Source organism: Gossypium hirsutum, chromosome A13 (assembly GCF_007990345.1).
Source record: "Gossypium hirsutum isolate 1008001.06 chromosome A13, Gossypium_hirsutum_v2.1, whole genome shotgun sequence".
NCBI lineage: Eukaryota > Viridiplantae > Streptophyta > Magnoliopsida > Malvales > Malvaceae > Gossypium > Gossypium hirsutum.
The window spans coordinates 30,373,137-30,389,119 of record NC_053436.1 but is presented as its reverse complement, the minus strand read 5'-3'; the positions used below and the strand labels follow the sequence as shown (position 1 = coordinate 30,389,119).

The following is a 15,983-nucleotide window of genomic DNA, read 5'->3' as shown; positions in this document are numbered from 1 at the left end:
ATAGAAATAAGAATAATCGTTTATATCATTCTTAGCTTCATTTATCTCTTTCAATTATAATATGTTACTATTCACTATTATACATGTGATTTTAATTAAGTTTTAATTACACATTGTTTATTATTAATTTAAATATGATATTTATTATTATAAAATAATTTTTAATTGTCAAAAAAAATACTACTATAATATTTTGTAGCAAATATATTTATGTTGTTAAAAAATAATATCAAGAAAACTTACCAAATAACGAAAATCATTTTATACAAAATTATTCCAACATAGAAAATCAATCTATTTTCCATAAGTTATTTCTAATAAAAGAACAATTATGAATTAAGATTTTAAAAAAGATATACATTGTCAAGAAAAAAACTTTCAATGAATAATTTTAAAATATATATTTTCTATAAAATTTAATTGATTAAATAATTAAAATCAAGATTTAAAACAAAATTAATTTTAAAATATCAACGGTCACATTTTGATTAAAACAAAGAAGGCACTATAAATAAAAAGTTTAATCAAGCTCATGATCTATAAAGTATGATATTTAAATACTTGAACTTTGCTAATCGGTAGCTTAAATTCCACTCAATAATAATAAATATTAAAATTATACACCATTTTATGTTGTGTATTACATACACAAACAATTATCTTATTTCAATATAAAAATAAATGTATATATTCATTTTTTTTAAATGTACACAATTGATTATATGTGTGTATGAACAACAATTTTCAACATTATACCAATAATTTCAATTTTTTTAAAGCTCAACTTCAATATTTCGAATCTCACTTTTCACCATTAACTAATCACAATAGAACAAAAATTTGTCAAAATTAAATTAAAGAGACTAAATCTCGAGATTAATCAACGATATGGGGACCAAAATCAAAATTAAACCTATTCAATTTTATTTTAAAGGCCGAATGTGGAAGGCTCGAAAGTAATTGGTAAAGATAGTAAAGAGAAAGAGATAAGAGGAGCTCGGCGCTGATTGAACCCCTGTCCCACAAAGGTAAAACAATTAAAAACAGCCCCCAGCGAGGATCGAACTCGCGACCTTTCGCTTACGAAGCGAACGCACTACCACTATGCTACGGAGGCAGTTCTTATTTAGGGTTTTGATATTAAAAAATATAAGTGGTTAATACTTTGAGGTGTCAGAAAAACTCCAAGTTTCTATTCAACAACAATTTATTTAAGTTATAAAATATGTTTAATAAATTACTTCAAATTAATTATGTGATATAATTGGATTATTTAGTATATGAGTTTTTTTTATTATCATTTTACCCATATTTTTTAACATTTTAAATTATTTTAAACAAAATCAAAATTTTGAACGTAAAATCTATAAAATATTATATACCTAGTTATTTATTTATTTATTCCGGATTATTTTTTGTATTAAAAATATTTAATAGTTAGCATCATAAAAAAAATGCTTTAAATTTTGATAAGATATTTAATAATAAGAATACCAAAATTGGCTACCAATAACTACAAAACTAATTGGTCCCCTCCCAAAAATAGATACAAGTAGAAGCGATTGTATAAAAATACAACTGTGCCTACTTAAAAATATATAGTTAGGACTTAGGAATCAAAACAATATTTGTTTATTTTAAATTTCTTAACTTGTCTATTTTATTTTATCTCCTGGATTATTTCCGTTTTAAAAAATAATATATATATATATTTTGGATACTTTCCATTTTAAAATATGACAAAAGATAATAAGTGTGTGAAAATCATGTATTTAGAGTACAAAGATGTGTTTAGAAATAATATCAAATAAAAATTTATGACAACAATTCAATCAACAGCATTATTAATTCTAGAAATTCCATCGCACACATATGCATATTGCAACTATACATTTAAAATGTAGATGTTAGTTTAAAAATAACATCCAATAAATAATGAAATATATGGTTTAAAATTAATTAATAATAGCACATGAAATATGTACAATATTAAAATAAAGAATAGATTAAATTGTGAGTAAAATGAAATTTAAACACGTAAATACATCATAATAATAATAAATGCACTACAATTTGTATCACTGTTGTCATCAATCTTGAGTTGGGTTCGAGTTAATTTGAGACATCAACTAAATCAACAATATTATATATATATATAGTTGATAGAGGTAATAAAGTGTGAATAATAAAATTAAAATTATAAAAAAATATATTTGATTGAGCTATAAATTTAAGGTTTTACTAATGCAATTGACATGATTTCAAATCTCACCACAAATAAAATTTATTTTGGCCCTCTTAAAAATATAAAAAAGATTAAAGTACCCTCAAATAATATAACTTATTTTAATTACAGAAAAATATTTTTATAATTTTTTTAACTGAATTGGTGCCACAAATTAATCAAAACTTAGATAATAGTATATATATAATACCTTATTTTGTTTTATAAAAAAATATTATTTTTATTTCATAACGTTTCACAAATATTTAAAAGATAATCTCAACAGTTACTTTTAGACATTGTAATATATATGATGTTAAAAAAAAATAAAATTATTCTCCTTTAATTAATAAGTAGTTGTTCATCTATTGATAAATTGTCACACTTTTATGGAAACAATTTTATCAAGTGGTTTTTATTATGGATTATTAAAGGTGTTTGAAAAATTAAATTATTGGGAATATTGGGTGTCGTTTGATTTTTAAAAATATTTTTTATTTTCATTTTTTTAGAAAATAGTTTTTATTTTTTATTTTTTTAAAAAGCATTTAATAAATAGAAATAGAAATTTGTTTTCAATAATGAAAATATGTTTGGTAACTAGTTCTGTATAATAGAAACATATGAAATAAAATAAAATAAAAAGATTTATATTTAAATGGATTCAAACCATTGTAACATATTTAATATTTGAAAAATATTAAAAAATATTTTTATGTTTGTATGAATTTGAATAAGAATCAATTTAGTTAAAAGTTAAAATTTTTCACCATTTTTAATTTTACAAAGCATTTTTAGTGAAAACTAAAAACAATGAAAATAATTTTTATTGTTTTCTAATTTTTCACGTATTTTTATTTGCTAAAAATTATTTTTATGATTTTCAATGAAACATATTTTTTCAATGTTTTCCATTTCCCATGCAAATGAAAACAAAAATGGCATATGTTTCACGTATCTTCATTTTTCAAAAATTATTTTTTAAAATTTTATTAATTTATTTTTTTCAACAACTTATCAAATTAGAGTTGAGTGGGTGTTACAAGTTAATTGAACAGTAACTAAATTAAAAAAATGTCTTAAAAATTATTTTTTTATAAGGAATTGCATCACCCCATTCCTTTAATCTATCCTATTATAAAACTTTTAATTGAGATTGTGTCACGAATTGATCGACTTAAAAATTATTTTTTAAAGTGATAAATAATTTTTATATAAAATTTTTAAATAAAACAACTAAATTCACTGTTTAAAATAAAATAAATATTTAAAATTAAACTCGATGTTAAAAATTGAACGTCGATAGTAACAATGTAAAAAGATAGCAAAAAAAAATTATACACACAGATTTTACGTGAAAATCCTTTCGGGAAAAAACTACGGGCAGATGAGAAGAAAATTCATTAATGTTGAATTCGAACCATACAAGAGGAGTTTCAACTACATTTATTTATAGGTTGAAAAAACCTAATTCTAATCAATGTCAAATATATTATGCTAATAAATGCTAAATATATTATACTAATAAATACTAAATCTTCTAAAAGGAAAATATTTTTGTTTAACATTACTTGCAGGCAATCTCTTAAAACTTGGGTCACACAACTTTAACAATTTCCACATTGATACGAATTCTCAACGAACAAGTTCTCCACATCTTCTACAAAACCCCTTAAGGGTATTCTTCAACAATGAACACCAACCAAGTCCAAGCAATACTCGAACTTGGTTATAGGAAGTGACTTGATCATCATATCTATAGGATTATCATGAGTATTAACTTTGCTCACAACAATATCACCATGAGCAATAATATCACACACAAAATGCTACCAAACATCATTGCATTTTGTTCTCTCATGAAACATTTGATCATTCATAAGAAAGATGACACTCTGTAACAGTCCATTTTTCAGTGAAATTGGAACAGTGGTTTCGGGACTAAAAATCTGACCCGAGAATAAATTTTATTTTTATTTTATTATATGGTCTGTATTATGATAGACATGTGTGAAATTTTTAATACGAAAATTTTATCGATTAAGTGTTTAATTACGAGAAGGGCTAAATCGCATAAAATGCGAAAGTTGAATCCTAGTAGCTATAAGGATTAAATAGCTATGGAATTCAAAACTAGAGGTCCTTATGTGGTAATTAGATCATTAAAGAAAGAGTATGTAGATTTTTGGTGACTTATCCATGGAAAAATTAGAAAAAAGTATGAAATAAAGTGGAAATTGAAATAATTAATTAATTAAAAAGATGATAAAAAGAAATATCATCTTATTTTTTCATCTTCAACCTCAAAATTTTATGGAAACCCTAGGAGAGAGAGAAGAAACTTTCAAAGCTTAATTGGGTAAGTTTCCTTGTCTCGTTTTTAGTAATTTTGATATTTTTGAAACCATAATAGTCTAATTTATCTATTTGGAGGATTAATTTGAAAAATTATCAAGGTATGAATTTTGGTTCATGGATGCATACGCTGAACATTAGAAATTTATGGTAGAAAATGAAAGGTTGTTGATAGATAAACAACTTTTACAAAGTGATTTTTGATGAAAACATGATTTAGGGACTAAAATGTAAACTTGTGAAATTGAAGAAAAATTCTGAAATTTTATGAATACATGTGCTGTAGATTTTGTAATGGGATTTTGATTAGGCTTGGAATAGGGAGTAAATTGCACAAGTTTCATTTTTCGAGCCTAGGGACGAAATTGAAATTTATGGAAAAGTTAGGGGCATGGTAATTTTGCCTAGGACGTAAATTGAGTCCAAATAAATATGAAATATGTGAAATTGATGATTAAAGCTATTTATATAGATCTGGACAACACAAATTTGAGGTTAGACTGAGGAAAAGAAAAGGTTTCGGATTAGTAGATTTTATACGCGAACAAGTGTCGAGGTAAGTTCGTGTAACTTAATCGGGCATGTAAATATGTTTAATTGAATGTTTTGTCGTATGGAATGTGATTATATTGATGTACATTACTTGAATGTTATAATGAGAAATTTAATACATGCTTGATATGGTGAAAAAGGGTTAAGTCCTGATTGAACATTGAATTCCGATTAATATATGTGCTTTCCCGAAACGAATAAGGTCCTGCATTTGTTGCGAACGAGATTTAACTCGGAAGAGTAATCCTATTGACCTTGTTATAGAAAGGATTTAGCCCGAACGGGTAATCCTAATATAATACCTTTAGAGCATACGTTCCGATTAGGGTTTAGCTTGGACTGGTAATCCTAATTGAGCTCTTTTGAGCTTATGTTATATAAATGATTTAGCCTGGACTGGTAATCCTATTATACGATATGTGGCTCGAGAGTGTGTTCCTTGATTAAGTGCCCTAATGGGTACCCTCAAATAAGAATTGACGAATTATTGAATCTTACACCTCGAGTGTACTACTTGAGCATCCATCGAAATTTCAATGATTCAACTGACATAAAACTCTTGACATGGCATGAGAATTATGAGATGAAATGATAATGACTTGAAAGAATATTGCATGATGAGCTATTCTATGTTTACTTTATTGATAAGAAGATTTTGGTGACTAACATGTTTGATTGATTGCATGTGTTTAGGCAATTTTGCTAATGGATGAAAAACATGATATTGTATGCTTAGATTTAAATAACAGGATTGGTAAGTTTAGTTTCCGTTATACAAATTTACTAAGCATGTAATGCTTACTCCATTTTATTTTCCCTGTTTTATAGTGCTCGAAAGCTCGCGAAGGTTGGAAGATCATTGGAGCATCGTCACACTATCGACTAGCTTATTTTGGGTATACATAGTAAAATCATTTTGGTATAATGGCATGTATAGGACAACTTGGTCATTAGTGGCATAAAAATGGTGTTTTGTAACCTAACCATTGGAATGGCTAGTAATAGCTTATTTTGGTATGATTAAGTAGGTTATTATGATATATTCATATGTGATATGTCAAGTATATGTGATCAAATGATGTTAATGCCTAAGTTAATCCAAGGTAAGTTTATAAACACATATGCATGTAATGGTATGCCATGATGAATGATAGAATTGTTTAATTTGAATGCTTAGAATGGTTGGTATTGGATGTATGTTTCAAGTGCAGGTTTGGGTGAAATTTTAGGTGAGAAATGAATCTAGAAATGACTTCATTTTGTCCACATGGACAGACACACGGGCGTGTGTCTAGATCGTGTGTGACACATGGCCTGGTAACATGGGCATGTGGTTAGGCCGTGTGTTCCCTGTATCTTAAAAATGAGAACAAAATGCTCAGAATTGGGCACACGGACAGAGACACGGGCGTATGTCTTAGCCGTGTGGTTGACACGGCCTTGAACATAGACGTGTTACACAACTGTGTGAAAACTACACCTAAATTTCAAAAACAAAATTTGCCACACGGCCTAGAACACGAGCGTGTGACTTGGCTGTATGACTTCAATTTCTTCATGCCTTAAAAGTTAGAGAGTTACATGGGTTAGGGAAATGGGCATGTGTAGTACACGGCCCGACCACATGGGCGTGTCCCTAGACCACAGGGGCGTGTGAGCCTTACACCTTGGAAAATTCTTGAAATGTCGCGAAAAATTTTATGAGTTTCCGATTAAGTCCTGACTTGATTCTAATGCTCGTATTGGGCCTCAAGGGTCCAATTAAGGGAAGTTTTGAATTATCCCTGTAGATGAATAGTAATTTACAGGAATTATCTGAAAAATATTCTAAATGTTTTGGTAATACTCTGAAACCCTTTTCCGACGACAGATACGGGTTAGAGGCGTTACACACTCTGACTATCACAAAATAATGTGCTATCTAAAAGTCTTTACTGAGTTCACCAAAGAGTCCATTTAACCAAATAGCTTCTTTACAAGCTTTGGTAATTGCCATGTACTTAGCTTCAGTAGTAGACAAAGCAACTGTAGTTTGCAAAGTGGTTTTCCAACTGTTTGTGCAACCTCCAATAGTAAAGACATACCCGGTGAGAGATCTTTTTTATCAAGGTCTCCAGCAAAATTAGAATTAACATACCTAATGACTCCATCTTTAGTTATTCCAAACTGTAAGCAAACATTAGTAGTACCTCGTAAGTATCTGAAAATCCACTGAACTACTTTCCAGTGTTCTTTACCAGGATTTGCCATGTATCTATTAACTGTAGTAACTGCAGATGATAAATTTGGATGTGAGCAAACCATAGCATACGTGAGAGATCCTATTGCACTAGAATATAGAACGCGTGTCATATAGTCAATCTCATCATCTGAACACGGAGATAAAGCCGATGAAAGTTTGAAGTGGGCTGCTAATGGAGTACTAACAAGCTTGGCATTCTATATATTGAACCTGTGAAGAACTTTCTCAATGTACCATTTCTAACTTAGGTACAATTTATATGTTTTTCTATCTTTGAGAATCTCTATCCCAAGTATTTTTTTGCTGCTACCAAATCTTTCATCTAAAATTTTTTACTAAGTTGGGCTTTGACCTTTCTTATCTCTTCTTTATCTTTGGCTGCTATCAACATGTCATCAACATAAATGAGTAGATACATAAAAGAACCATAACTGTTTTTCTTAAAATAAACACAATTGTTTTCTTAAAATAAACACAATTGTCAAAACTGCTTCTTTTGAAATCATGAGTAGTTATAAAAGAATCAAACCTCTTGTATCACTACCTTTGTGACTGTTTCACTCCATAAAAGGGACTTTTTCAACAAACAAACATAGTCATTCTTTTCTGAGGCTATAAAACCCTCTGGTTGTTACATGTAAATATCTTCCTCAAGTTCTCCATATAAGAACGCTATTATTACATCTAATTGTTTAAACTCCAAATCATACATGGCCACAATACCAAGCAAGGCTCGAATCGAACTATGCTTCACAATAGGAGAAAACACATCTATGAAGTCTACACCTAAAACTTGACTATAACCTTTTGCAACCAGCCTTACTTTGTATATGGATTTTTTAATTTCTAAGGTCTCTTCTTTCTTCTTGAACACCTATTTACAACGAACAACCTTTTTACCCTTAAGAAGCTTTACTAGATTTCATGTTCTGTTCTTATGGAGCAATTCCATCTCTTCTTGCATGAAAAAACATCCACTTTCTTGAATCTTCATAGCTAACTACCTCAGAATAAGTAGATACTCTTAATTTGCATTTATATCTTTAGCCACATTTAAAACATAAGCAACTAGATCAACCTCGGTGTACCTCTTTAGAGGTTTAATTTCTTTTTTAGGTCTGTTCTTAGTAATAGAATATTGTCATGAAGAAGCAACTCTACTTTTGAGTTTTTATGCTAACATAAGGAGTAGACTTTGTTGTAAATTCTGGATCAATCTGTAGTTCCGCCTGCTTTACAAGTATGCTTGGACTTTGCTAGTCTTTATTGGAAGAGTCTTTAAGAGGTAAGTTAGACAACATAATAGTTTCAACAAAAATATCATCTCTGCTAATCACAACTTTTCTATTTTTAGGACACCATAAACTTATATCCTTCAACACCAACCTTATAACCAAGAAAAATACATTTAATGTGTAACGCCCCAAAATTTATATTTTTGATTTTGTTAGAATATGACACACAAGTTTGTATCTGCTTCAATGGTTAAGTGTTCTGGGTGTGTGTGAGAGGTCCCAAGTTCAAGCCTTAGCTTGGGAAAAATTTTGGTTTTTATTGAATAAGGCATTGTCTTTGGTTGTTAGGCTTATAAGTATTTGTTTATTAAAATATGCAAGAAAAAGCTTGCTGGTTTGGTGGATAAGTGGAGTGTTGGTGTGAGGGAGGTCTTGAGTTCGAGTCTAAGTGGAGGCAATATTTTTGCTGCTAATGACGTGGGAGTGTTTGAGTTGGCTTGGGATTCTGAGTATTTGCTACAGTTGAGGTTTAGTGGGAGCAAAACAAAAGATTTGGGAGTTACCCAAATACTCTACTTTTCCCTCTCTGTCGAATTTCTCTGCAATTTTCCCATTCTCCATATTTATTTTCTTTCTTTTCTTCTAGCAGAATATTCCCTATTTGCTGTCGATTTTACTTCTTTCTATTATTAGTTTTCGGCGCTTTTCCATCATCTCTACTCATCTCTGTGTTTGGCACAAATACGGTAAGGGTAAGGGTGCATTTAGTTTCTTTTTATGATTGTTGGGTTGTTAAGAGGCTGTTTTATGTTTAGAAGACAATCAAGGTGCTGTGGACTGCTAAAACGACGCTCTAATAAATGAGAAACTGCCGTTGTTCGTTAGAGGTAAGGTCATCGTTAACTTTCTGGATTTGCCTATTCTTTGTGACTCAGTTTAGGTGACAAACTAAGTGACATGTTCTTCGATATTAGGTTATGGAGTGCTTGTGGTTGCGTTAGCTTCAAAACAATACCAGGTTATTCTGATTGCACAGAAAAAGATATTCGGCAAAAATCGAAAAGTATTTTGTCTCTGTCGGTGCCACACGAGTGTGTGGTCGCCCATGTGGTAAGTCGTGTGGCAGTACATAGGCGTGTGGTCGATGAATCAGGCTGTGTGCGCGCGACATGGGCGGGACAGACACAGCCGTGTGATGGCTAGCGAGGCCGTGTGTGAGACACAGACTCGGCCAATTGGGCCGTATGGGTCACACAAGCGTGTGGGCCCACTCAGATGAACCACACGAGCGTGTAAGAATTTGGGCCAGGCTATGTGAACCACACGGCCAAGGCCAATTTGGGCTGCGTAGGCCACTCGGGCATGTGGACGCACACGAGCAAACCACATGGGCTTGTGAGCCTATTTTTCTGAAATGTTCTGTAAGGTTGCACATGTAGCCCAAGTCGACTGTGACCTGTCATAGGGTCAGTAAGCTTTATTTAGAGCCCTATTCTGTGATATGATATTGTGATGTATGTGTTAGCATGTATACCCAGCATGAATATCTGAACTATTCTGAAATATATGTATGAACTATTTATCTACATTATTAGCATGCCATTTTGTATGATGTATTGTATCGGGGTAGGTTTGATGAAGTGAAAGAAGTATCTGAAGGCTTCATAAGCCTATTATCTGGCAGTTAAGCTGCGTATTTATGAAATGTGCCACATTATGGTACTTTATGGTGTGTAGGGTTGGATGGGTCGATTTTATCCCAATATTTGGTGTGCATGGATGGGTGGGTCAATTTTATCCCCACATGGTGTGTTGGGTTAGACGGAGTTGGTGTGCAGGGTTGGTGGGCATGTTCTGTTATTCTAATCTGTTATGCATGCTATATTTGAAATGGACTAAGGCCCTAAGTTTGTATTTGATTCTGTTTCTGAGTGGGCCAAGGCCCACACCTATTTTGTAAAAGGGTTTAGACCCGAGTTATAATTGTATTCTGTTGTCTGTCTGTTTACATGCTGAACTGTAGGGATGTACAACACTAAGCTTATGAAAACTCACCCTTATTTGTTTTATTTGTTCAGATAATCCCCAGTAGTAGGCAGATCAGTGCAGTGAAGGACTCGACATGACCACGCTCACATACATTTGGTTTATAAACTTACTGTTTTTGTCTTATTCATTATTTTGGGAATATTTTAATGTAATTTTGGACCTGGACTTTTGGTTTTTAATTTGGGTTTTTGAATCGCAAAGATGGATTATAAGCTACAACGTCCAAGTATAAACTAAGAGTTTTTTAAATAAATAAATAATTGGTTTCAAAAGCTTCCGCGATAAAGAAATGTTTTCAAACAATTTGACTGTTACACGATCTTCGACTACAGAAAAGAAAACAATTTGAATGGTTTTCCTTATTTGAAACGGCTTCTAAGAAAACTCTCTCATGTGACATTACTAGATTCGACCATAACGTCCAGACTGGGTTTGGGGTGTTCATTTAGTGGTATCAGAGCCAGGTTGCAAAACTCGGTTATGGATTTGGGTTGTAAAAAGAATAGTTTTTGAGAAATAATTTGAATTAATTTTTGATAAATAGTGGTACGCCGAGTCTTCGATGCCGATCTTGTAAGTTTTGAAAACTCTATTTAGAATTGTCAGAAAGCATTGTTAGAATATATTGAAATGTTGTTTTGATTTGTTGAAAATACTGGTGTATGCTATGAAACTACTGTAGGTAGTAAACTTTATTGAAACATTCTAGGTAGTGTAAACTGGAAACCGTAGTAAACTGCAACTTGCGATAATAGACTCTGAATACTCTGATAACTTTACTGCATAAAATATTTGTTAATAAATATCAAAACTGTAAACTGATTTGCATAAAATAGTTAATACAGATTAATTCAAAATTATGATGAACACACGTAGTACTCGTGGACGGGGTACTAGGGGCTGTGGTAGGGGCCGTAGAAGGGCTCGAGCTGAGTCCTTCGAATCTGATATGATTTCGAATCTGGACACTAGTGAGACGCCGGTGTCCGCTGGTACTAGGACTGGATCTGGGACTGGGTCTCATGATCGTGCGCTTGGGGACGACGCATTGTCGCAAGCCATGCACCGATTTTGGAGAGGGTTGCTGGGCCCAAAACTGGATCTGGGGTCGTGGGTTAGTTACAGAACAACTCCGGTCCAATGGGGTAGAGTTATTCAGAGGCATCGCTGGAGTTGCTCCTAATGTGGTCGAGTACTTGATGGAGGCCATAGAACGCATCATTGGCGATCTTAATTCTACTGCTGAGTAGAAGCTTAAGGAGGCTGTCTCACTACTTCGCGATGAAGCATATTAGTGGTGGTTGACGGTTAAAGAGGGCACTCAGCCTAATCGGTTGACATAAGATCTGTTTAAGACGACTTTCCGGAGCAAATATGTAGAGGCTAGTTATATCGATGCTCGAAGGCGGTAGTTCTTTAATCTTACTCAGAGAGATCGTTCAGTGGCCGAGTATGAGGCCGAGTTTCTAAGACTGAGCCGTTATGCGAGGGGCATAGTGGTGACCGAGTATAAGCGCTGTTGTGGTTTGAGGATGGTCCCCGTGATAGTCGGCGAGTTTTGATAGCTCCTCAGGGGGAGTGGGATTTCTCTGAATTGGTTGAGAATGCGAAGATCATAAAAGAAGTAAAACGCACTGAGCGTCAAAACCAAGTCATAGGGAAAGCTAAGAAGGATGCAGAGCCTTCGAATTCTAGGATGAGGCCTAGGAAAAAGGCCAGGTCTGATGGGCTCATGACAGTTGGGCCTACTGTTTTACCTACGGGGGTGGCGTTGTGTCGGCACTATGGTAGACACCATCCAGGCAAGTATTGGAAGACTATTGGGGCATGTTTAAGATATGGGTCAACTGAGCATCGTGTCAGAGATTGTCCACTGAGGACTGATCAGGTGCAAGCTGCGGGTTCTTGTAATGCACAGTCGCCGAGGGTAGTTCAGTAGCCACCTAAGGGCCGTGGTCAGGCTTGGTGTAGTAATGGCATGGGCCGAGGGCAGAGAGCACCAGGCAGAGGTGTTGGGCTAACTGAGGCGAGGCGGCCTACTTTGGTTTATGCTGTACATCGCCGTGAGGACAGAGATGCTCCGGACGTTATCACGGGTACGTTTTTAATATTTAATGTACCTTACTTTGCATTGATAGACATAGGTTCTACACACTCTTACGTAGCTAGTATGGTGTCTGAGACCTTGGGGTTGTCGTTTGAAAGCAGTTCTAGTGAAATGGCAATGGTGAGTACGTTGGGGCAGTCTATTGGAGTTAGTAAACTGTTTAGAGACGTTCCGTTAGAGGTTCAAGAGACTGTATTTCTAGCTGATCTGATGGAGCTTCTATTTGGGGAGTTCGACTTAATTTTAGGCATGGACTGGCTGGTTAAACATCGGGTGAGTCTGGACTGTGCTACGAAAAGGGTTGTTCTCAAGACCGAGGGGGATAATGAGGTGGTCGTGATTGGGGAACGCTGAGACTGTTTGACTAATGCGATATTTGCATTGAGGGTAGAGAAGCTAGTAAGGAAGGGGTGTGAAGCGTTCTTGGCTTATTCGTCCTAGTGTGTCTCCGTGGGGAGCACCTGTTCTATTTGTTAAGAAGAATGACGGTACTATGAGGATGTGTATCGATTACCGTCAGTTGAACAAGTTGACAATCAAGAATAAGTACCCACTTCAGAGGATAGACGGATTATTCGATTAGCTCAGAGGGGCTTTAGTGTTCTCTGAGATTGATCTGCGATCAAGTTATCATCATTTGAGAGTCATGGAGGCTGATGTGCATAAGACGGAATTTAGGACTCGGTATGGACATCACAAGTTCTTAGTTATGCCCTTTGGGTTGGCTAATGCACCAGCGGCATTCATGGACTTGATGAACCTTGTGTTCCAGCCTTATCTGAACCGATTCATGGTGGTGTTCATCGACGACATCTTGGTGTATTCTAAGTCAGAGAGAGAGCACAATGAGCATCTCAGGGTAGTTCTGTAGACTTTACGAGAGAAATAGTTGTATGCGAAGTTCACGAAGTGTTAGGGCACGTGGTTTCTACTGAAGGGATTCATGTGGATCCTCGTAAGATTGAGGCTGTGTTGAATTGGAAACAGCCGAGGAATGTGTCGAAAATCCACAGTTTTCTAGAGTTGGCAAGATATTATCAACGATTCGTAGAGGGTTGTGACAACCCTAATTTGGCCCTAGTCGAAAAGTAGTTTTGGGACCACAAAATCGAGTCACAAAAATAATTAAATGTTATATTTTGTGGTTATTATATGTGAAAGTGCATGTGTGAAAATTTCATGCTTTAATTTTGTCATTTGTGAGTGAAATTTTGAAATAGGACTTATGAGAAAATTCTTGAAAATGTGATAGGTTAATTTTTAATGGCCAAATAAATTGTAGTGCAAAATAGAAGGATTTGCATGTCAAACTTCCCACTTTAGTTGTAGTGGCCGGCCATGATGGGAATGGTAAGCAATATGTGCATTTTATATTATAACTTAAGTATGGTGCAAATAATATATGCATTTTATTTTAGCATTATAATAGTTAGTGGATGATGGGCATTTCATGTCTTTTATATTAAAGAATTAAATGTTTAATAGATTAATAGGATGAAATATGAATTTTTATAATAGAAAATGGTGATAAAAACAAAGTTACACCCATCCTTTCTCCCAATTATTGCCGAAAACCATAAAGAAAAGAAGAGAAAATGAAGCTAAGGCATTCAGATATGGGGAATGTATAGATTAAGGTATGTTTAATGCTCCTTCATTGAAAATCTTTGTATATTTGGAGTGGTCATCAAGTATAGAAGTTAGCTCATGGCAAAATTTTTTTAAATTGATGAAGATGACATTCGGTCATGGATGTTTATATTTCTTTGATGTTGTTTTTGATGTTTTGTGTGTTGAGGGTTGATAATAGATGGAAGTTGAATGGTTGTTGTATGTAGATAGCATGCATGCTAATAATGTTTTTATTTTCTACTTAATACCTTATTGATTATGAGTTAACATGAATGTTCAGTTGAACATATACCTTGAATTATGTTAAAAAATTTTAATTGATTAGTTGTATTCTTCTTTTTGCTTTTGAATATTCGAAATATTGAAGGTGAAAAGCTGGAAAATTTCAAGTTGAAATGTTGTCCAAATGCTGGAAATTTAGCATGCATATTCTTTTATTTAAATGCTTTGACCGAATGTTGGAAGTTAACTTGCATGCTGTTCGGTTACTGCATGAGGGAGTTAAAATTAAACTTAAGATAGTTTATTACTAATTAATTTGCTGCTGTAATGCTGTAAATTATTGGCTGTCCAAATTAGGACAAATTTATGGTGCTTAGCTAATTAATATGCTGCTGTAATACTATAAATTATTGGCTGTCCAAATTAGGACAAAATCATGGTGTTATGTGCTAGCGTGATATGTATGTGTGATTTAAGTGAAAAATGTTTAGATGATTTATAGTAATCGGCTAATGTGTTTTTGTGGATATAGATGCTAAATGTGGACTTAAGAAATTAATTGGAAAATTTGTTGTTTATTTAGGTGATAGAAAGTATGAAATGGTCTTATGTGATACGTGTATATAAGTAGATGGAAATGAAGTGTCGTATATTTTTGTGTATGGGATTAATTGCACTTTGATTTTAATGTGCATGATTATTACTATGTTTAAAATGTGTGAAAGCCGAATATACTCATGATACAATGCTTGATTAGTTGATTAACAATAAGTTAAATTTGTTTAATTCAAGCTCAAGAGCATAAGGAGCCAATTTTGGATAAAGGGAAAGCGAAACTAGTCGATTAGTCAATCCGTAGTTATTCGATAAAATCCAAGGTAAGTTCTTAAGTGTTTGTGTTTGATCATGTTATATGCTTAAGAGTTGAATAATCATAATTAAGAAATGTTTGATTGTATATATGTATATATATACATATGTTCTTTGTGTTGAATGAATATTAAATTAAAGTTATGAGCCGTATGTGACTAGCATATCTAGTCGACTTTGATACTATTAAATGATGTACTAAGATATGTGTTCCAATGTGGAAATTAAACCCTATGTGGTTGAAAGGATGAAAATCTTTGTTCATAGATATATGTTTCAGTTATACGTAATTGAAGTATAAGTTATGAAAGTGTGAAAGAACAGGTGAATTGTTTATCGAAATGTGATATACGAGCTTCGAGCCTAGCAGGCTATAATGCCGGTGAAATGATATCGGGCTTCGGCCCTAGCAGGCTATAATGTCGGTGAGATAATATCGGGCCTATCGGGCCTCAGGCCTAACAGGCTATAATGCCGGTGAAATGATATCGGGCT

At 33.3% G+C, this 15,983-nt stretch overlaps 1 non-coding gene across 1 annotated transcript; it reads right to left on the bottom strand.

Moving 5' to 3' along the window:
• Nucleotides 1-1,045: 1,045 nt before the first annotated feature.
• TRNAT-CGU (transfer RNA threonine (anticodon CGU)) lies at nucleotides 1,046-1,117 on the bottom strand. The gene has a single exon. It is a non-coding gene; the product is annotated as a tRNA-Thr (tRNA).
• Nucleotides 1,118-15,983: the final 14,866 nt, after the last annotated feature.